Below are 9,340 nucleotides of genomic sequence, written 5' to 3'. Positions count from 1 at the left end.
CCCTGACGTGGTACAAATTTTGCATATATCAGAAATTAAAGGCTAAACCGTGCCCTTTCGAATGAGCCCTATGCCGAATTGATCGCGTGCACCCTTAAAGCAGGGGGTGTATTTGTGTTTAGGGGTGCAGGAAAAATTGATCACAGAAAGAATTTAATCTTAAACGATCATATAAATTTCTTAAATTTTTAAAATCTGATGGGAAGTTTTGGACCCCAGATTCGTGTTCAGCACGAAAAATCCGTTCGGAAACACCAGGTCCCGTCTTATTCGCAAAACCCTTGTAGACCAGTGTTATATCAGCTGTTCGTCTAACTTGCAAGTTTCTGCAAATTTTCTGTTCGCGTACTATTTTGGATATTTCTCTCTTGTGACAGAACAGATGACATTTCGCCGGAATTTGGCAGTTGGTTGGTTTCTGCTGGAGATTTTAAACGAACGCACCTAATATTGTTTCTCTTCATGAAGGCATTGGTGAATAACAGCTTGTTGTTTTGGAGGATTTCAACCTAAGTAATATTACCTGGTCATATTTGGATAATAATGTATTTTTAACTCCTTCTAATATAAGTAATGTCATAGAATCTTATCTTATTGATAATTTCTTAGGATGTGACTTAGTTCAGGTTAACGGGATTCACAATAATTTGAACCGCTACTTAGATCTTATATTTGTAAGTAATAATATTAAGTTTAATATTCAGGTCGCCGCTTCAGCATTATCTCCATCTACCTTACATCATCACCCTTTGTTGCTTGACATTGAATTTTACGAGTATTTTGAAGTTAATCATGAACATCAAAAAATTGCATTTAATTATAACTCGTTTAATTTCGATATCATCGATAACGCATTTCTTAATATCCTCTTGGTTTATGTTCTTGGTGACGGTGATATTGCTAGTTGCTTTGACCAGTTTAAAAGTACGGTGTTTAATCTTTGTAAAAAACACATTCCAGTTCATGCTAATTTGTCTCATAAGTTTCCTTGGTATTCGAGGAAACTAAAACGTTTAAAGAATTTGAGGAATAAGTTCTTTAAAAAATTCAAGTCAACTAATGAACAGAAATACTTTGATCTGTACGCTAAGTTTAAAAATGAGTTCGACAGTTTAAACAAATCTCGCTATAGGGAGTATATTAATAGCTTCGAAGGTAAAATTAAAAATAATCCAAAAAGTTTCTGGCAATTTGTTAAGTCTAGAAAAAAGGTATCTACGGTTCCCACTTCGGTTTTCTATAACGATGCTAAGGCTAATAGCATTTTAGAGGCTGCAAACCTTCTCGCTGACTTTTTCTCATCGTATTTCGTCTCTGATGATGGTTTATCGAACGATGACCTCTCGGATATACTTACGCAGGATTTGGGAAGTATTTATTCTAATTTCAATCTAGGGTCTTTAGTTCTGTCTGACGATGACATTATTAAAGCCTGAAGCCCTCAATGCATACTGACACTGATGGCTTTTCTGTGGTGCTATTGAAAAATTGCCCTTCACTGGTAACACCATTAAAAATTATTTTCAATAAGTCACTTGCCTCAGGAGTCTTTGCGGATGCTTGGAAACTTACTTCGGTCACTCCTGTTTTCAAAAACGGTAATAAATGTGATGTCTGTAATTATAGGCCGATCTCGAAGTTGTCGACTGTTTCGAAACTATTTGAGAGTGTTATGAAGGAAAAACTATTTTTCAACATTAAGCAACTTGTTTGTCCAAATGAGCATGGTTTTGTCTCTGGAAAGTCTACCATTACTAATCTTGCGGGTTTTTCTGATGATTGTCTTAACGCTTTTCAGAATGGTCACCAAGTGGACACCATATATACGGACTTTTCTAAAGCATTTGACAGGATCTCCCACAAAATCCTTGTTGCTAAACTTGCCCAGTTAGGTTTTCATTCAATGTTACTGCAATGGATTCAGTCCTACTTAGTGGATAGGAAATTGACTGTTGTCCTTGATGGAGTGTGCTCGAAGTCATTTATATCAACTTCGGGGGTTCCCCAAGGGAGCATTCTTGGCCCATTATTCTTTATTTTGTTTATTGATGACATTAAGTTTTGCTTCTCTTCGGCTAACTTCCTTTTGTATGCTGATGATTTGAAAATTTACTCAGTGATTAAAAGTTTTAATGATTCATTTGTCCTTCAAGCCGAGCTTGACAAAAACAGACTATTTCTTAATATAAAAAAATGTCATAAGATTACTTTTAGTAAACTCCATAAGCCCTTGCTTACATCATACCGTATTTCAAACTCGGTATTAGACCAGGTTAATGAAGTAAAGGATCTAGGTGTTTTTTTGATGCTAGACTTACGTTCCAAACTCATGTTAACTACATTATTGCAAATTCCTTTAGTAGTCAATTTCGTGACCCATATACTCTCAAAGTTCTGTATACTGCTTTTATCCGGTCGAAAGTGGAATACGGGGCGTTCATTTGGAGACCATATCACCAAAACTACATTAATAGACTAGAATCTGTTCAGAAAGCTTTTGTAAGATACGCCTTACGTTTTATTGACTTTGCAGGACCAAAACCGTCATATTTCTCGCGCTGTCAATTAACTAACCTCATGACACTGCGCAACAGAAGATTGTTTTTATCTGTTTCTTTTATCGCAGACACTATTGGGGTGTTCACAGTTCGTTCCAAATAGTGTCTGAAAATGTAGACGTCTACATTTTAAGACGTTTTCTAACCGTAAAATCTGTGGTCTACATTTTGTCACACTCAAAGGTATGTTTTTTACGCGTCTACATTTTGCAACCTCGCAGCAGGGTTGCATTATGGCAATACTAATCACATTTTTTTTATTTATTGGGCACGTTTTTTGTATTTAAATTTAATTTGAGCGCAATTTCTGATGAAAAGAAACAAATCAAGGAAAAGAAATAACAAATATTAGGAATTGGTAATTATGTTAAATAATTACAATTTTTCAGAAACAAAATCGAAAGGCGATATATAAAAAATGCACGCAAAGAAGAAATGTCTGGCAACACCAGCAAAGTTTTGAGACGATTTTGCGACGACTGCTAGAAAGGGGTGCTCACAATTTGATGCTAAAGATGTCTCAAAATGTAGACGTCTACATTTTCAGACACAATTTGGAACGAACTGTGAACACCCCATACCTCAGGCAAAATTGATTGCCCTGCTTTGCTTGAAAGAATAAATTTCCATGTTCCTAGTAGAAATTTGAGAAGAGCTGCTATTTTTAACGTAAGCTTTAGTAAAACTGTTTATTGCATGAATGCGCCAATTAAGAGAACACTCACCGATTTTAATATGCTTGCAAGTTCTTTAGACTTACATTTCTCAATACCAAGGTCTACTTTTCGTAATGAAATCATTTTATATCTTTGTAATAATCCTCTTTAATCTTTAATCATATTGTAAACTTATTCTAATAATTTATACTTTATACTTTATGACTCTTGTTATTAATAGTCTGTGTTTGATTAGACTAAATAAATAACTAAATATATATGTAAATTAAGTGCACATATAAGTATATCACCCTTAACGTTCAAATATTAATCCTCTGTTTTTTTCTAAATGGAAACCGCACTGCACAAAAACTTTTTATATCGGACCGCTCGACGTTTCACCAACAACTAATTTTTTAGTGACTGACTTCCTCAGAATTTTCTAGTGCTATTTTATTAGCGCTGATCAAGCCGAAGAAGTCACTCATCTTCCTAATCCGCCAGAAATTCCCGAAGTTTCATTCCACTCGGCGGGTAGCTATACTAACACACACATGCACACACTCACGCTTATCACTGCTTTACCCGTCTTCACAGGGGTTAGCAAGGTTTCACTCCTCACCACGGGTAGTTTGTTGGAATTATAGCTGCATTCACATCCGGCGGATCCACACTCACACAAACACAATAATACCAAGTGAAAAGCTGCGTTACAAAATGCCTCTGGCCTTAGAACTAAATCGCACGCTGTTAAAGCGTTCAGCTCGCAATTAGACTATGGCATATTTGTTATTATTGAGACCTGGTTAAATCCGAACTTTTATGATGTTGAATTTTTCGACCCAAATTTGTTTGTCGTCTTTAGTTATTCGAAATTGCGCTCCCAATTTGAAAGTTCATACAGAATATCTAACTGTGTTTTACGCAGTGTTAATGAAATTAAGGACCCTGGGGTTATATTCGACTCTAAATTTACTTTTAATAGTCATGTAAATTTCATTATTTCGAAATCTTATGCTATGCTTGGTTTCGTTCGGCGGAACTGTGCTGAATTTTCTGATCCTTATACGTGGAAATTGCTCTACACCTCATTTGTGCGTTCACATGTTGAGTATGCTACAATAATTTGACGGCCTTTTCATCAGTTTAACATTGACAGGATTGAACGCGTTCAAAAGATTTTCCTTAAATATGCTTTGCGATCTCTACATTTTACTGATCCCATCCCGTCATACAATTCTCGATTGCTTCTTTTAAATTTAAAATCTCTGGAAAGCAGGAGGTCTGTCCTCTCTTTAACTTTTGTTATTAGTATTACTCAGGGTGTTCTTGACTGTCCGGCCCTTTAGAGAAAATAAATTTTAATGTTCCGAGAAGGGAACTACGTAGTTACTATCCATTTTATGGCAATAATAATAGAACTATATATGCCCGTAATGCACCTCTTACCCGTGCCTTAATTGAACTTAACCAGATCTCAACTTTTATCGAGCTTGATTTTTCTTTACAAAGAAATATTTTTGTCAATCTTTTGAACTCATTTTTTTAACTATTGTTGTATTTTTACTTGTGTAAGTAGCCTTTAAGAATTATTGTTCATAGGCTACACAATAAATAAATAAATATTTATACATACCTATGTATATAATTTAAGAGAAGATTTTTCGCTGCAAAGCAATGATTATAAGTTGTTAGTTTACCTTACAAAATTGCGGAGGAATATTACAAAGTATACGGAAAAAAATTTATTTTCTTTTCATTTTTATTTTGAATAACGTCTAACGGCTATTTGGTTTACTATACAGGTATGTAGAGCTATGAACTTAAAAAATACATCAGGTTTTAGTTGAGAAATTCGCTTTTGACCACTATGTTTTGGATATTTATATCCAAGACTCCTCTGGGTGGCGACCGAAGGCTAGTTTGGGAGCGAGCACATCGATCCAACCCCATACGATGACACGCCAGTAGCCAACACGATTTGTAGTTCTTCTAGAAAATTAACCAGCATGGTTGCTTTTATGATATGCCCTTTGAGTTCACTGAACGCGTTTTCTTGCTCAGACTTCCACTTCCCCCCTTATTTGTTCATTAGCGCTGCAAGTTGGGAATATTTTGGAATAAATTAAGTTTGTCGGACGCCGCAAGTTCTTCACAGTTCGGATTCCAGACTCATCTGGTAGAATACCATCTGCGCTTATTTCACGACCCAAATACGTTAACTTGGTCTTCAAAAACTCGCATTTCTCCCTCTTGCATTTTATACCTACTGGGTATAGTATCTTTAAAACTTTGGCTAAACGATCGATGTGTTCCTTTTCGTCGATGTAATTTGCACATCCTTCAACTCCTCGAGATGTTTCTGGAACATGGCTGGTGCGCTCGCAACCCCATATGGCAGTCGCTTGTACTGAAACAAGCCCGGTGGCATGTTGACCACTAGCAATTTTTTGGACTCCTCGTTGAACTAATTTGAAGATATGCGTCGCGCAAGTCTATTTTCCAAAAATACCGTGACGAAATGTTTGTAGGAGGCACCCCCATTAGGAAGAGGATATTGATCTACATCAATTTTCTGGTTAACGCCTCCTTTAAAATCTCCACAAATGCGTATTGATCCGTCCGATTTTGTTGTTAGCACGATGGGGGATACCCAATCGCTGAAGGTAATCTGCCGCCAAATACCTGCTTGTCTTGGTCTGCTTTTGCTGAACTTAGGTACTGCGTTTTCTTTAAATTTGATCGAGGCTTTAGCTGGCTTAATTGTACCAAGTACTGGAGTAAACACATATGCGAAAGTAGTCAAAATTGTTTGCAATTTTCGGATGACTCGACTCTAAATATATCTACTAGCCCAATTTTGAATTCCAATTCTGCAAATAAGTTCACTCCGAACAAATTGCTAGAACCCCGCACCTTCGAAACTACATGTGGCAATAGTTTTTCGAACGAATCGCATTGAATTTTTGCAGATAATTTACCCATAGTTTCTATTTGAGTATGACCGTATCCGTAAAGTTCACACAAAAATGGCTTCAGTAATGCTTCATTTATCATTTCGTAAGTGTCCAATATTATTACGGACACTTCCGTACCAGAATCCATTTGAAATTCTGTCTTTATGCCATTAACAAAAACTTCCACAGACCTTTGTTGTTTTTGCTGACTTTTTTTCACCTGATAAACATACGACTGCAATATGGTCCGTTTTTCCGATATTTCTGCAAACAGAACTTCTGAATTTGCAATCATCTCTATTATGTGAAACTCTACAGCCTGTGGATGAACGGTATTTTGGTTTTTTGTTATTTTTTTTTTGTTACGCATGTTAGTTCTTTTTGTATTCCTCGCTGACATCGAATATATTCCATTGCTATCTACTGCATTTGTAGTGTTCGTTTTGTCTTAGATTGCGCGTACCGTCTTTGTTGTTGATTCAAATGAATCGGCAATTAGCTGCACTTTGGCAGCGTTGGCTGCTGAAAATTACTTTGTCTCTGATAATATCGTCTGAGTAATCATGCATACAATTTTCTTTTTTGCACACAAAATCACACTACCGGGATAAGCTTCGCAGTTCGGCTACCGATTTTTTGTAGGTACGGCTGCCCATTTCTGCCCTATGAAATTCATAACGAGCTCAAGTTCAAGAAATGTTTGCTTTTGTAACTCGTCAACGCCGACAAGTTTTTTGAGTGTTTCACAAGCGTCATTGCCCAATCAAGATGAGACGGTTTGTACATAGCTCAGTGGTTAACGCTTCTGATTTTGCACATCGATTACGCAGGTTCGATCTCTGCTGAAGTCTTGAAAAAAGAAGTCTGATGAGGAGAATAACTTCTACCGCTTAGACCTTGTTGCTTTTTCAATTTTTTCTAATAAACAATCGTGGTACAAAGCTCAATAAAAATATTAAAAATAAAATGTCAGTTAGCCACAATAACGTTCACAAATACATAGTTTAGGAAGAGCCTGCCTGAAACTATACAATTAAGCAAATGGATGTATAGAATTGACAACAACAACCACGCTGTCAAGTTTAAATAGCGGCAAATCAGCTGCACTTGATAGTAGTAGGTTGAATAAGGAAAATGAATTAGCAACAAGAGTTTACGGGGTGTACATAGGTCAGTGGTTAACGCTTCTGACTTTACACATCGATTACGCAGGTTTGGTCCCTGCTGTAGTCTTGAAAAAGAAGTATGATGAGGAGATGTGGTGATCTTTGAAATAGCTGCTATAACTTCAATAAGTCGCTATCGTCAGGCATTTTTATTGAGGAATGGAAGCATACCTCCATCACACCGATATTCAAAAGTGGTAATAGGACTGATGTCAGAAACTACCGTCCGATCTCTAAACTAACTACAGTTTCTAAACTCTTGAAGTTATAATAAAAAATCAGCATGGTTTTGTTGCAGGTAGATCCACTGTAACTAATCTCGCCGTTTTTACTGACGACTGTATTAAAAGTTTCCAAGCAGGGTACCAAATGGATACAATATACACGGACTTTTCCAAGGCATTTGATAGAATTTCGCATACGATTTTAATTAGTAAACTTTCGCATCTTGGGTTTCACTCGTCCATGCTTCAGTGGATAAAGTCCTATCTATCACACAGAACTAGTTCTGTTGTTCTTGATGGCGCTTCTTCGAAGACCTTTTTGCTCACGTCTGGAGTTCCGCAAGGTAGTATATTGGGCCCACTGTTCTTCTTAATATTTATTAATGACATCGGGTCGGGCTTTACTACATCTAAGTATCTCTTATACGCAGATGATTTCAAAGTCTACTCAGTTAGCAGATCTAATAATGACGCGCTTCTACTTCAAGCTGATCTCTACAGATTATTTTTGTGGTGTGTTAAGAATCGCTTATTTCTTAACATTAAAAAATGTAACCAAATCACGTTTTCAAAACAATCTGCAGCGCTACCCACATCATACCGTATTTCTGATACTAGACTGGAGTCTCTCAACGTAGTTAAGGACCTAGGAGTATTTTTCGATTCGAAGTTTACTTTCATTACGCATGTAAATTATACCGTCGCTAATTCATTTTCGATGCTAGCTTTTGTAAAACGCAACAGTACTGCGTTTCTGAATCACTACACTCACAAAGTCTTATACTCTGCATTTGTTCGGTCAAGATTAGAGTACGCTGCCTTTATTTGAAGACCTTATTACCAAGTCCACATAAACAGGATTGAGTCAGTCCAGCGCATGTTTATCCGACACGCCTTAAGATCGCTTAACTTCTCCGACCCTATCCCATCCTATTTTTCACGTTGTCAGTTAATTAACTTAATGCCGTTGCATAACAGAAGAATTTTCCTGTCCATTTCCTTAATTTTCGATGTAATTTCCGGTAACGTTGATTGCCCCTTATTGCTCAGCAGAATTTATTTCAATGTTCCTAGCAGAATTTTGCGGCATACTGATTTGTTTAGAGTCGCTGTTAGCAAAACTCTTTACAGCCGAAATGCTCCCTTAAATAGAACTTTGCAAGAAATCAATACGATTTCTAGTTTTCTAGACCTTGATCTCTCTATGGCAAAGGGTATTTTCCGAAATCGGCTTGAATTTTATTTAAGTAATCTCAATAATATTTTATAATATGTAATTTTTTCTAATAAGTAGTCTGTAAGAACATCCTGTTGTTAGACTTCATAAACAAATAAATAAACTTCTCCCGCCTAGATTTTGTTGCTTTTTAAATTTTTCTTAATAAACAATCGTGGTACAAAGCTCAATAAAAATATTAAAAACTAAATGTTAATATATTTTAGCATAAATGTTGTCCATCCAAGCCTTCGTTCCTTAAGCACATTGAGGGTGAAGTTACGTTGCTCCTCCATCAATTTTTTTAAAAACTCTTCAGTCATCGTTGTATTCTTCTTTTTCTTCGTCGCCAGATGTTAAACTTGTTGTTGGTACAGTACTTTTCTAAACCTAGAGACATTTCTTCTGGTGGCTATAGTTCCGTGTTGCCAAATATACAAAATTACAATTACACTAAAATTAGTTTTGCACTGAGAATACAAATTCATTGCTGTTAGTAAATTTGAATTTGCATACACAACAGTATCAATACAATGTTTGGATACTGTTATACTGCGGTATTC

The sequence above is a fragment of the Rhagoletis pomonella genome, unplaced genomic scaffold, assembly GCF_013731165.1.
Source record: "Rhagoletis pomonella isolate Grant_MI unplaced genomic scaffold, Rhpom_1.0 Rhpom_scaffold_00005, whole genome shotgun sequence".
NCBI lineage: Eukaryota > Metazoa > Arthropoda > Insecta > Diptera > Tephritidae > Rhagoletis > Rhagoletis pomonella.
The sequence above is the reverse complement of the archived record's forward strand: the minus strand, read 5'-3'. Positions refer to the sequence as shown.